Source organism: Meleagris gallopavo, chromosome Z (assembly GCF_905368555.1).
Source record: "Meleagris gallopavo chromosome Z, MGAL_WU_HG_1.1, whole genome shotgun sequence".
Classification (NCBI taxonomy): Eukaryota; Metazoa; Chordata; class Aves; order Galliformes; family Phasianidae; genus Meleagris; species Meleagris gallopavo.
This window is the reverse complement of record NC_139435.1, coordinates 34615971-34630766: the sequence shown is the minus strand read 5'-3', so window position 1 is coordinate 34630766 and position 14796 is coordinate 34615971.

Genomic DNA, 14796 nt, shown 5'->3' with positions numbered 1-14796 from the left:
TTAACTACAGGCTGAGAAAGGCACTTAGGACAAAAAGTTCTTTCTTTTGTCTAAAGCAGCAAGTTGTTATTCCATGTCTCAAAAATGCAAACATACAAAGTTCTCATTCATCTGACAAGCTAAAGTTTCTCTGCCAGTTGTATGTGCCTTTCTCTATAGACTTTTACTGTTGTTTTAAGCTGGGAAACAGGAAAGGCCATCTAGATCCTTTTCCATCACGCTTCATGCTGCTCCATTTGCCTAAACTCCAAAGAGGACTGAACCAAAGCAGACACATTCTGCATGGTGGCCTTATCTTTAACTCAAATCTAGAATACCTGGGCTTATTTCTGAGACATGGGGCAGTGCACATAGCTGATTGCTGCAGCAGGTGGATCCAAACACTTCTGATAGGCGGGCAAGGGAGAGAGGAATGGGGTTGCCCTCTGTTTGAAGGATTAGCTCAGTTCTATGGGACTTCTCCATGGGATCAACCACTGACTGGTGGTGGTGTGCTCAGAGCATGTCACTGCTGATCCGGATGAGGAAATGGGTGATACCTTTGAAGGAACTCTCAGTGTCAAAGACCTCCATCCTCACTCAGGAGAGGGATGTCCCAGCATCATGGCAGGACGCAAGTATCCAAGAGACATCCCAGGAGCATCACAAATGAGCTCTGCTTATACGAGTACTGGGTGGGCCAAGCAAAGAGTGGATTGCCCAGACTGAAGGCTCTAAATTAGCACACTTGTGGCAGGCTGAACAAGGTATGACTCAGAAAGAAAACAAACCAAACAGATACTTATTTTCTGGAATCTCTGAGAAGTCATTCATCACACTGGTAATTAGACTGGCTAATTACTCACATTCTCATTACTACTTACCATCGTGCCAGTCTTTGAAACTATATATATTGTGCTACACAAGACACTAAGAGTCCTTTGTCCAAATACACCAAAATAGGGTGCTTTGCAAGTGCAGCCTGAGATCTGCAGCCTAACCTCATTCATTAAACAAAGAGAAAAGAAATTTCAGGAAGAGCTACGCTGCGAACAGACTTTCTACACCCATGAGTTGTAGCTGTAACAGAAAGAGAAAGAACTTATTCCAGAACTGCGTGAGAAGTTGGGTCAGTTGAATCTTTGTGTCCCGATCTCTCCTTTTTTTGCTAACAGAGTCACCTTGATCCCTCTGTCGTGCACGCTCAAACAGCAGTGCTGTGCTAAAAATAGTAGGCAGCTTTTCTTTCTTGTCCCAGAGAGGACTCTGTTGTGTCCCTGTGCTCTGCAGAGGCTCTGGGTACTCCTGCCACACAGCCCATGATTTTTCACTCCAGGTTCGGGGGCTTCAGCACAGTACTGGAACTTGTTTCCTCTTGCGCCAACAAAGCATTTCAGTGTCCTTTGTCATCTGCACCTTCCATTTGTTTAATTCTTTCTTCAGGATAATGAGGCAGAACGTGACAAATGAGGGCACAACTGGAGGAATCAGAACACTTTGGAGATTCTTCCCTCTTCTATTTTTATGCATCCCAATATTGTTTGCCTGTATGATGCATCAGATGCAAACTTCTGCATCATCAGGACTTTTGTATTATGGAAAAAGAAAAAAAAAAAAAAGGTAATAAGCTTGAGGAAACAGCAGGTCCTTATCAAAAGCACCATATCCAGGCTCTCACTGATTTCATTGCAGCTGCTGCTGCAGAAGTGATTTAGTACTAGGTGAGATACTATCTCTGTCCAAATATTTCTCTGAACAATTGTCTCCGGAGAACAAATGTTATGCAGTGCCACAGTTCAGATGAGAAAGACACATTACTACCATAAAATAAAGGACATTTTTAGGATTTATGTGAGAGCAGATGGATGTTCTGTGCTGAAAGAAATCCTAGGAGATATCAGTTATTGATTATTCTTAAGTACTGATAACCCTAAGCTGCACCATAAAACTGATTTGTTAATAACTGGTAAGGAAGATGTCTTAGCATTGTTTTATTGAGAGACTATTGTTCAAGCTTTATTTAACAGCAAAAAATGCGTGTAGTTGTAATTACTGCATGAGGGATGTTTTTCTCCTTTGTGAGGAAGTTCTGACAGTTATGCTGATGTAAGAGTGACTACATGTCAAACTTCATGGATAATATTCACTATTTGTCTGTTCAACATTCTAAGTAAAACCTACACTTAAGAAAACAAAAGCAAAGTTAAGATCCTGCTCCAAGGAGTTCACAGCGCAATCCAGATTCCAGCAGTGAGTTTTTTTAACTGGTGGTTGCCAGAGTACACCAAAGAAAAGGTTATAGTGGAAATGTGTAATTCATGTCTATTTGATATAGCGTGCAAAACTATCAATGTGTGCAAAGTCAAAGGTACTTGTGACAGCCATGAGATGTTTTATGAGCTCAAGTTGCCTCTGAAACTTTGGTGAGCTGGACAATCAGTGAGCTGTTTTCATAGAGACCTAGAAAAAAAGAAGTTAACCTGAAAAACTGATTAATGGAGGGCTTCCTTCTAGCTGGGAATTTAAAAATATGAAGTTTTAAAATACTTTATATGGATTTTCTCAATTTAAGCATAGCATATGCATGGAATTTCTCATATAGCTGAAACAGAGTTTGTAGCAAATCCACACTTTGAAATAGCAGTAGATAAGGAATATTTGCTGGAAGGAAAATGGTCGTGTTGTGGGAGTGAAGCACACACTCACGTAAGTACTAACCACATAGGTATAAAAGCAAGGCAGTTATTCTTCTGGTTCCTCCAGTGGAACAAGTAACCATCTCCTCCTGTTGATAATCACAGAATCACAGAATGGCCAGGGTTGGAAGGGACCTCAAGGATCATGAATCTCCAACCCCCCCTGCCACGTGCAGGGCCACCAACCTCCATATTAAATACCAGAACAAGCTGCCCAAGGCCCCATCTAATCTGGCCTTGAACACATCTAGGTACGGGGCATCCACAACCTCTCTGGGCAGTCTGTTCCAGCACCTCACCACTCTCTCTGTAAAGAGCCGTCCCCCTGACATCCGATCTAAATCTTCCCTCCCTCAACTTAAAACTATTTCCCCTTATCCTGCTGTTATCAACCCTGTCTTCGTAGGGGAGGTGCTCCAGTCCCCTGATCATCTTTGTATAATGTTTTAGTCTTCTTGTTTGGGAGAGCAGGATAAGGTCATTGGTACTGTTTGTGTTTGTCGGAATGCTCTGTGTGTCTGTCTGCGCTATCTGTGTTGCTGGTCACGTCTAAAGATATTGAAGTGTAAAAAATGGTCCACAGAAACAAAGGGTAGAAGATAGTTTACAGAAGCAAATGTGCAGAGGCTGCTAAAAGAATGCAGGTTGCAACAAGCTGGGATTAGAGCAACTTGGGGTTGGAGGACGAAGATAAAAGTTTTGAGAACAGCTCGAGGACATTTGGTAAGTAAGCGATAAGATGTCCACAAGGCAAGTTAGAACTGGGTTGGGGGCTGACCTTCCTGCAGGGTTAGGAGCTTACAGCAGGGAAGACTACAAGCCTCCACGAAGAAGATGATGATTCTTCATCCCACAACCACCAGGAGGAGACCCCCACGAGAGGGACCGCGTGCTAATTGATTCTTAGAAATATAATGCATATGTATCCGAGTTCCGTGAAACAATTGATCATGTATTAGTTCGGCCTATACCTGTATCACACTTTTGCCCTACAGTGTGCAAGTTAGGTAGACCTGTCCCCCTTGCACCAGGGCGTATGCATCCCTAATAAACATACCTGTTCTGTATCCTTATTCAGGCTATGGGGTTTGATTTCTGCACATCAATATGCTCATGCATTGAATGTACATGTTCAGTTTACATATGCCTACTGGGAACCCAGGCTCAGACTCACTGCTGTTTGGACCTGGGGCCAGAGAGTTGCTGCAACCTCACAACTATTGGACTGCTGCATCCTTTCCAAACTGTTAATTTTAATTAAAGCATTACGTTTTCAGGAAGCATGCCAGGTTTACAAAAGTCACTGTCACCTGGATCTGATAACCTGAGCTGTAGATGGCCATCTATGCAGACCTCCCATTTTGCAGACAAGATATATGTGATGCTGCAAGTTAAACTGATCATTTTTGTATCATCTGCAAAACCAACTCCAGCAAACACCCACCTGCACACCAGGTACACTCCATTGCTTCCTGCTTCTGCTGTGTTATGAAACAGGATGCAAGGATTTGTTGTGGATTCATCAGCAGTGCCTGGCTGAGTGCAACCTCACAATGAAGTGATGAAACAAGTAAAAGGGGAGTAGAAAAACTTATCCACACTTCTGGGGAGGGATGTGAAACATTCCCAGCATTATTTCTGAGCAGTGATGGCATTGCAGAAGCTTCTTCCAGGATTAATCTGTAGCATATGTATCCAAAAATCTGGACCCAGGTATAAGAGGAAGGAAAAAAAAAAGAAAAGGAAGGATGCAAACAGGAAAGGTATGGTGTTCATCTGTCATTTCAACACACTGTTAAGGATGCTTATTTGATAAATTCCTTTGGAGATTTCATGCAGGGTGCCAATCTCAGTCATGCCTCAGCTCATCCTTCAGTTCTCAAATTTCCTTCTAGATTTCTGACTTATTTCCCAGAGCAGAAATCTCCAGAGTCACCGGCACTTCTTATGTTTTCAGTGAGCAGAGGCCATGGCCTTGGGGTACTGGAAGGCGGACCTCATTCAGTGTCATACAGCCCTTCAGCTTCTTCCAGCGCTGGAGGATAACTCAAAGTTGTGCCCCAAATCCGCTGTGACAGCTACAAGCCAAGGGCTCCCAAGTGTCCCTCCAGTAGGTTCCTGTTATTCATATGGGGAGCACTGGCTACCACAGCTTTACACACTTCACATGGTCAGTATCACAAACTCCACCAGAGATCTTCCATTCAGAGCAAACAGCAAATGGACATTTGCACCTGTGTTCCTTTGGACCTATCACTTTCCATGACACAGGAATGTCTCAAAAATTGACGAGATTTTCACCCGGTCTTTGATGTAAAGGTGATAAAGTCCTCAGTGGCCTGCAGGAAGCTTACAGACAGTGCTCTGCCAAGGGCCTGTGTCTTGCAAGCCATACTGGGAGCCATGCCATGGCAATGAGACAGCATGAGAAGGTTCCAAGAAGAAACCATAGAGAGGGTGGTAAAGGTAAGGCGTTAGCACTTGAATTAAAGCAGTACAGCTTTAATTTACAGATTTACCAGCCAGTGGATCAGTTCTACACTCCAAAAAATTCAGGAGGACTCAGGCACTACACCGTCCATTAATAAGTACTTTTTGGTTCAGATTATCTCATACAGAAAATGAGAGTGGTATATAATTTTTAACTAATGGAGTTTATGTAAAAATTGCCTGGGAGCTGCAGAGTTCAGCATTGAACTGCAGGTTTTCTGCTGTTTTGCAAAATCACCCTACATGGAGATATAGCAGATACCATTCCCACAGCTCTACAATGATTCTCCAAGATTCCTCCACCATTACTATGATTTTCTCTTTAATTCCCAAAGCCTGTGTTTAAAATGAGTCAATCCTGGTATTCTGTACAAGAGGATAACCATCTCTTAGCAATATTGTACTAACACAAAGCTAATAATTGCATTTAGCCAGTTTTAATTTTTTCTATATATTACATCCATATTGCTAAGTTTCAGATATTTTCGTTAAGCTCTTTCATACACTGCAATGAGTAGGAGTACCCACAGCTAGATCAAGTTGTTCAGAACATGGTTAGCCTGACCTTGAGTGTCTCCAGGGATGGGGCTTCCACACCTCTCTAGACAAACTGTTCCAGTGTATCAGCACTTGCTGTAAAAGACTTTTTCCTTATATCCAACCTAAATCTCCCCTCTTTAATTTTGAAATCATTTCTGCTTGTCCTATCACCACAGACACTGCTGAAGAGTCTGTCCCCTTCTTTCCTACAGTTCCCCTTCAGATACTGAAAGGTCGCTATCTGGTCACCTCAGAGCCTTCTCTTTGCAGACTGAACAGCCCCAGCTCTCTCCGCCTGTCCTCACAGGAGAGGTGTTCCATCTCTTAGATCATTTTTGTGGCCCTATTCTGGACATGTTCCTATAGGTCTGTATCTCTCCTGTATCGAGGACTCCGCATATGGGCACAGTACTCTAGGTGAGGCATGACAAGTGCAGAGTAGAGGGACAGGATCACCTCCCTCACCCTGCTGACCACACATTTTTGATGCAGAATATGGTTTGCTTTCTGGGCTGCGAGGGCACATTGCTGGGTCATGTCCAGCTTCCCATCCACCAGTACCCTCAGTTCCTTTTCAGCAGGGCTATGCTCAGTCCTTTCATCCTCAGCTTGCATTGGGAGTGGGAGTTGCCATGACACAGGTGCAAGACCTTGCACTTGGATTTGTTGAACCTCATGAGGTTCTCCAGGGACCACAGCTCAAGCCTGTCTAGGTCCCTCTGGGTAACATACTGTCCCCTGAGCATGCTGACCTCACAGCTTGGTGTGGTCCATAAACTTGCTGAGGGTGCACTCAACCCCACTGTCAATGTCAATGATGAACATATTTAAGAGTATCAGTCTCAGCACTGACACCTGGGGACATCACTCATCACTGATCTCCATTTAGACACTGAGCCATTGATCATCGCTCTCTGGGTTCAATTCTGCAGCCAGTTCTTTGCCCATAGAACAGTCCACCCATCGAATCCATATATTTCCAATTTGGAGAGAAGAATGTTGTGAGGTACTGTGTCAAAGGCAGATTATTGAAGTCCAGATGGATGACATTAGTGGTTATTCCCTTGTCCATTGATGCACTAACGCCATCATGGAAAGCCATTAGGTTGCTCTCGATGAAGCAATATTTGTTGTCTCATATCACCTCCCTGTGTTCCATGTGCCTTAGCGTAGCTTCCAGAAAGATCTGCTCCATGAACTTTCCTGCACAAGAGTGAGACTAACAGGTTGGTTTTTTCCTGGATCATCCTTTTTATCCTTTAGGAGGAAGTTTAAGATGAAGTTTTGTGCACAGAGTGTGATAACACACTGGAACAAGGAGGTGACCTCAGGGATGTCCCATCCTGGAGGCATTCAAGGCCAGGGTGGATGTGGCTCTGGGCAGCCTGGTCTGGTGGTTGGCGACCCTGCACCCCCTGCAGGGGGGTTGAAACTAGATGATCACTACGGTCCTTTTCAACCCAGGCCATTCTATGATTCTATGATTCCATCCTTATTAAAAATGGATGTTGTGTTGCCATTTTTCCAGTCACCAGGGATTTCACCTAACTGCCACAACTTTTCAAATATTTTCTCCTGGATGATCATCTAAATTCCATTAAATTGTCTGTAAGATTTTGTCTGTGAACATTTAATTGTTTTAGTAGACCATTCTGTCTTTCTACAGTACCATTACTCTGTGGTTGATATGGTAGATGGAGGGTTCATCACAGTCCTTTTGTCCATGTACTTATTTACTTTTAAAAGGGAATCCATTATCAGATTGTGTTTCTTGAGACAATGGGAGTGTAGAAAAAACATTATTTTAATCCTATTACGGGGGGCAATGTGTGTAACTGCATAGAGGGTATGCATTTTTCCCAAGCCTCTTACTATCAATCAGGATATGCTGCTGTCACTTGTTAGTTCTCTGCATGGTGCCTACATGATCTATCTGTGAGGTTTCCCATAATGTTTTCCCTTTTGTTATGTTAGCATATTTGTGGCCCTTGGTGATGCCCAAACCACAGGTTAGTAAAATTGGCTCAATTATACTAAACTGTTCTTTTAGTAGGAGCTTGTGACAGTGGTTTGTCTGCATACTGGAACAGATCCAAACTCCCATCACATTCTGACCATTTGTGTAACTCTCTAACCATTTGTCGCAGGCTTGTTGGACTGTACTAATTTTAGTTACATTAATAGTGTCACAAACAAGATGGAATTTTACTTAATTTACGCCAATTAAGAAACTTCTAATTACTGATTCTGACAATGAGAGATAAACAACCAATTCAACAAAAAGTTAGGAAACACATCTCAGCTTCACCATGGATACCTCTGGGTACTCCTACTGGTCTCCCATCCCCTTGCTGAATGCTGCATTACTTCCCTTAGATATGATAGAGGTGTGGGAGGCTGAGGTCAGTCTATTGGTGTGCTTTATCTTTGCAGCTCCTTGTTTCCTCCTTGGACGCTCTTGCTCATACTTCTGCACAGATTGCAGCCCCCTTAGGAGTGTATCACCTCCTTTGTCTTCTGTCGTGCTGCCCTGCTCAGATGGCTCTGCCCTGTGACTGGCTCTGGTGTCTCTTTAGTCCAGCCTGGCACAGGCATCTCTTTGCTTTGCTCCTGCTCAGGAACCTACTTGCCTCTCTCTTGCCCTTGCATGAGGGTCTTCTCTTTTCCTTGACTTCTCTTTCCCACAGTAGCTACAATCCTTTCTTAAATATACTTCACAGAGGAACCATACTCATTTTCATAGTTTGTTACTTTTGGGGCTGTTTTGGGGCAAGCTGGTCCCAGCTATGACCAGCACAGGGCAATCCCTAACCTTTTCCTGAACAAGTTACTTCTGCAGTCCCTCATACACTACCAAAGCCCTGCCAATTATGCCCAATGCTTTTAATTGCCCTTTCCCATTCAACTTCAGGGTATATTGTTGATCATGGGCAGAAACATGTCTTACTTGGTTACTTAAAGCTATTTTGTAAATTTTTCCTCCTGGAATAGTCCCTATACTTTCTTTCTATCAATCCATTGTGATCCAGTTATGTAGCCATGGGATGCTCCTTGCCCACACTGGCGTAAGAACCCATGTAGACTGTGCTAGCACTGATTGTCCAGTGAGCTCTTATTGAAGAAGAAATTGGCACTATTTTACATATCCATCAGTGCAAACTTAATCTCCCTGTCCCACAGGCTGGAATCTGTAAATGTGGAGACAATGGGTTGGCCATGGAGCATCTAAGAGATCAGAAAGCTTTCAAGGCATTCTCAACCTCTCTGTTGTTTTTGTTTTTTAATTATTATTTTTAATTTAGGTGGCTAGTGGACACACTGATTCCATCCATGTTTACTTGATGATGGATGTATAAAGCTCATCTTTGTACTCCACTTGTGGAAGTCATTTCTAAAGAAGATTTTTTCTTGATAATAAAGATGTTAAAAATAATAATGAAAAGAAAGTGTCGGTACACATAATTTGACAAAGCAATTCTAAGTTTTTATATTTGTGTTTAGAAGGTTTGCACAGGATGCTAACCATTTTCAAGTTTCACAGTGCTGTCATTGCCAGAATTTATTTAACCAAAAGGTATGTCACTGCTTTGCCGTTCACTCCTATTACTGAATCTTTGCTTCCTGCAAGAGGGGTTCTCCCTTCATGTATGATCTTATGGATCATAGCTTCAGCATCTATTAGGAAGGTAACGGAAAGCCTGTTGCTGATCGACCCTTCCAGACTCAGTCAGCAGAGGGCTGTTCGGATGGCCACCAGTCCTGCAGTTAGGCCTGGCCCAGCTCTGGTGTGATAGGCTGGGGCTGGGACAGGTGTTTCCTGTGTTTCCAGGACTGTGTTTGGAGTTCAGGTTGTGGGTTTGGTCTATCATATGATGGTAATACAAGGAGCATCTGCTGTAGTACAACTGGCCATTGGCACCCACAGCTGCCATGCTTGGCAGTGCAGCATGTTAGCATCTGGCGCAGCCCCTTCTGCCGTGGGACAGGGTCCATCTTGCTGCCGTTGGCAATTCAGGGCAGGCTGTCTGCTACCTACATGTATTCCTCTTTTTAGCATCCTCTAGAGGATGTTTGTTTTCCTCTGAATTTCACAAATTTTCTGAGGAGCTGAAAAATTCCCCTAGTTGTTTAGAATACAAAATGTAGCTCTCAAACACCTTTCCCTGATTATTCCCCAGTCTTACATCCTGCTTTTCCAAAAAAAGATTGTATATACAACTACAGCTTTTGTGATTGCATTTGAGCTACATAGGAGGAAAAGATGTAGAGGATCAAAAATTATTATGTATGACTGACTGACAATCCATTTTCCAGTAAGGAAACTAAACAACCAATCACCTAAAACAAAACAATATACAAGGCAGTTTGAGATAAAGCTTCGGAATGTTACATCTTAATAACACGATTACTAGAAAAGCTGAGAACTACTTCTGCTTTACAGTGGAATGTGGTGGCAGGCTATTTCATTGACGATTCTGCCTTTTCTCCCCTTTTATCTGAAGGATCTGTGTTCTGATTTGATAACCTGGTTTCTACAATATAGTCAAGAAACTGTAAAAAAATGTTCACACAGTTTTGAAACCTTTGACTGATTCCATGGTGATCTGTGCATGACCTGAAAATCTGACTATTGCCTGAATGAAGTAATCAACAGCTGTATTACCAACAGCCCTAATGAGTTTTACCTGAGTTAGCATTTTGTATTGTTTCCTTACGTAGAGTTTCAAAATAGGTCTTAGATGCTGCTGGAATACTCACGTGTAAGGAAAGTGGATGTTGATACAACCATCTCTCTTCTTACTCCTCTTATTAAATTGTTAGGTGGCAAGCATGATCAAGAATGTTCTCAAAAAAGCATTCTTTGTGCTAGGATGTCTTCTTTGCTTAACAGTAACAGAAGCAGAAAGGCAGTACAAGCTACTTGCAGGATAGAATGGCTACCACCACTCCAGAAAAGGATGACTTTGTGCAAGTAGAAGAGAGCTGAGAAATACTGCATGGCACTAGTGATTTAAGAAAAATATACTCCTCATCTGCAGAAAACTGTGATTTATTCTGACATACTTAACTACCTGCAGTGAAGCAGTGACCCAAATGCAGTAATTCTCTGCCATGAGAGACACCTGGCTTCAGTTTCCTCCTTGGCAAATACGTGCTCAAATTTCATTTCTAGTTTTGGCTAGCAAAACAATATGGACATATGTTCTAGAATGTGCTCTAGCTGCACTGACTTCAGTATGTTTAGAAGATAAGTATGTGCTCAAAATCTTTTTTCTGCTGGATTCCTTACTTTTTGCTCTCTGCTTCACAAAGCTGCCTGTTCATTTTGAAGAGAAGATATTAGTTTCATCTTTTCACTTTCACTTTGCGAAAACTGTAGTAAAGGGATTTCCCTTCCACCCAACAAAATGAACGGATGGAAATTTAGAATTAAATGGGAATGTCAGCCTTTTCTTCTCAGAGAAGTAATGGCATGTTAAAAGATGGGAAATTTAAAGAGGGAAGGAAAGAAAGTTTTTGAGATGAAAAGGCAGGTGTTGTGTAATTTAGCTACTGATGTTGTTAAGAGTATAAACATGCAGGCATGTCCTTGAGCACTGAATCAGCTGAGACAGGACAGGCTGCTTTTATGAACAGCCTAGGAAGTATATTACAGGATGGCCATTGGATCATGTTGCTGGCATATGGAAAGATGTCCATATCATAAATGCCTAATAAAAAATAAATACATAGGGAAATTTTTTAGCAACCTCAAACCACTATCATTTTCTAAGGGTAAAACTAGTACTTCAAATGCTACAAAATAATTTAAATAGCTTGATGATTGACTGAAATAACTATTGATAGGTAGAAATTTGCAACTGTAGTTTAGTATGCTGCTTCCATTCCGATGTTGAACTAGAAATCGGTGAGTCACGTAATAATACAGACATACAATTTTCCTAAACATAGTTGACCAGTGCTTTCTGGGGGTGTTTTCCTTTATTCCTTGTTGATAAGAACATTTTCCAAAAATGCAATGAAAACTGTAAGACACGATGAACTCCAAATCACCATGAAATGCAAAAGTAGCCCACTGTATGGAGGTGATAGATGACACTAAACACAATATCTGAAGAGTTTTATAAGCCATCATGTAGCTGTTTAGCTGTGAGTGGCCCTCACTTCTCACGCTCTGTTACTGCCATGATTGTATTTTCTTATGCCACCATGTGCCATTTTGGCTAACAGTGGGTTTTTAGAAGACATTTCATTTCCAGAGAAATAAAAGCTATAGTCATATCTTCATTGTGTCTTTTCATACCTTCACTCTTTCAAATATCTCATCTATCTTAGGCTTGACTCCACCACAGTTCTCATATTCATGTGTTCACAGAATGGTTAATGTTGGAAGGGAACTCTGGAGGTTTCCTCATCCAAGCCTGCTGCTCCAGCATGGACGCTCAGAGCAGATTGCCCAGGGCCATGTTTTTGAAGACTGGGCTTTTGAAGATCTCTGGAGAGGAAGATTCCACAACCTCTCCGTTAGACCTTTTAGCAGCAAGGGCAGATTGCTCACTCGTGTTCAACTTGATGTCTACCAGGACAAAAACAAGAGTGGGTGGTTTTTGTTGGTAGAGGAACTCATTTGTTCTCTAAAACTAATGAATGAAGACCAGAAACCATCAGTACACGTTTCAGGTCTGTGAATGGGTGAATTACTTTTTATCCAAGAGGCAAAGTAAAAAAATCTTATAACATGTATAAAGGATTGAATGTTTTGTTTGTGCCACAAAATTTTTGAGATTTTTACTTACTATCTGTAGCTCTAATTTTAGGATTTAAGCATTCCACGAACACTGCAACAATTAGTTTCCACTTTATGTCAAAGTGGATTTTCTTCCGACTGGCAGGAGCTGCATATTGCTTGTTTCCAGGACATATATAGCTAGATTCCTTTACATTTTGTAATAGAATTTTCATTTTTCTTCTTCATTTCTCTCATCTGGCGGCAATCTAGACGAATCACCCATGCAACCCATGCAAAACTGGTGTTCTGTAAGGAGATTTCAAAGGAAATTGCTATTGTCTAAAGAGGTAGTGACTTCTTTTTGAATCTTATCTTAGCTTTTGTTGTCGTGAAGTACCAGGGGAACTAGTCTTCCAAGAGGTCCTGTAGATAAGACCCTCAGCATGATTTTTTTCTAATGCAGTGGTGCTGACCTATTGCCAAATTCCTCATGGGAAAATGTACTTAATTTCTCAGTACCCTTTGGCAATGTTCATGTATTTCTGTCTTCTACTACTTGGTAGTATTTGCTATAAATTCATAAAAAGCTGCTATTTCATTGTGGGCAAAAACATATTTCATTTCCCCTTGGAGATATCACTGTCTCTAAATTTGTAAAATTAGATCAGTGTAGGAAAACAATAAGCATTTAAATTTTAGTTGCTCCATTATTCAAAGAGAACTATGGGTTTTTGAATGACCTCGTTGTCCTCTGTTGCTGCTACCCGCTTAAAGCTGAAACTGCATTTTTTAACATTTTACAATACTTTACACTGCATCAAATGTGCAATCTGCAGTGAAAAAATAAAATACCATAACAGCAGTGAATGTGAATCAAGCTACTGATCCTGTTCAACATATGCACTCGCTGACCTTTATGTGGATCCTTTTCTTTCCTCTGTACTCCTGATTTTATTTTACAATAATATATTTTAAGTGCAACATGTAGAATCTTATTTCTGTGGGTAGTTCTTTAACACATTTTTAATGTCATAATTGTTTCAACCGACATTAAAATCTAAGTTTACTAATTGAAAGTGCATATACACTGATTTCTTTGCTTTCAAACTCATTCTCATTTCTAATCATACCATCCATTTTCCTTTCAAAAGAAGGAATCATTGGTCGATTTTGTGGCAGCTTTAGAACAGGCAGTACCTATTTCTTTCAGGAAAAAAAGAAAAGAAGTTACATAACATAGTTTATTCTAACCATGTATCTTTGTTGCTTGGTTACTCTTCACATGTCAGCAGAAGAGAAGAGAGGTAATTGGCTTTTACAAATCATTAGATTCTTTTTTTTGTTTTCTTTTTCCTTTTTTTTTTCTTCTCCTTAAGTTAGAGGTAGTGCCAGGACAGCTACCCCATCCAATCTGACCTTGAACGCCTCCAGGGATGGGGCAGCCACAGGTTCTATGGGCATCTGTGCCAGTGCCTCACCACTCTCAATGTAAAGAACTTCCACTTCACATCTAACCTAAATTTCCCCCTTTTAGTTTAAAACCATTCTCCTTTGTCCTATCACCTTGTAAAAAGCTGGTCTCCCTCCTGCATAGATGCTCCCCTGAAGTACTGGAAGGCCGCAACGAGGTCTCCCCACAGCCATTCCTTCTCCAGGCTGAAGAAGCCCAGCTCCCTCAGCCTCTCTTCATACGACACGTGCTCCCACCCTCTAATCACCTTCCCAGCCTCTGTGCCCACTCCAGCAGCTCCACATCTTCATTATTCACCAAGTCATAACCGCGCGTGAACAGAACGAGGCGAGGATCATACGTGGAGCAAAAAGCACTCTGACAAACTGATGGCAGTGACTCTTGCTTCAGCTTCCTTATACACAACCAACCTATAAGCTAAAATCTAAAGTATGCAGTATGTGACCACTGCAAAGACAGAGTTACGGCACAGAAGTCTAGATGAACCCACACTAAACACATACAGCTGGAACCAAAAATGTTCTGATGACAACAAATTCTCTCTAGCTGAGTAAAGCAACTTAATGAAAGTAAATAAAGGTGAGCAGCCCATGTTTTCTCATCTGAGGAATACCTTCGCTTTGGCAAGAAAAGGCAGAAGGCAATACACTAAGTGTAAGTGTCCTACAGGCAGTCTGTAGTTCTGTGTTGGTTTTCTTTTAAAGGAGAACAAATATGAAAAAATCCGAGGCTTCAAAACACTGCTAAGATAACAGCAACAGTGATGCTTTCCAGTTTATTGAAGAGCAGGAGATGAGGCTTGGAACAACCTCTGTTGTAAGTACATTCATGGAAGTCAGGCTCTGGCAGCCTAACACTGCTCAGAAAAAAAAAAAAAAAGAAATGCAACA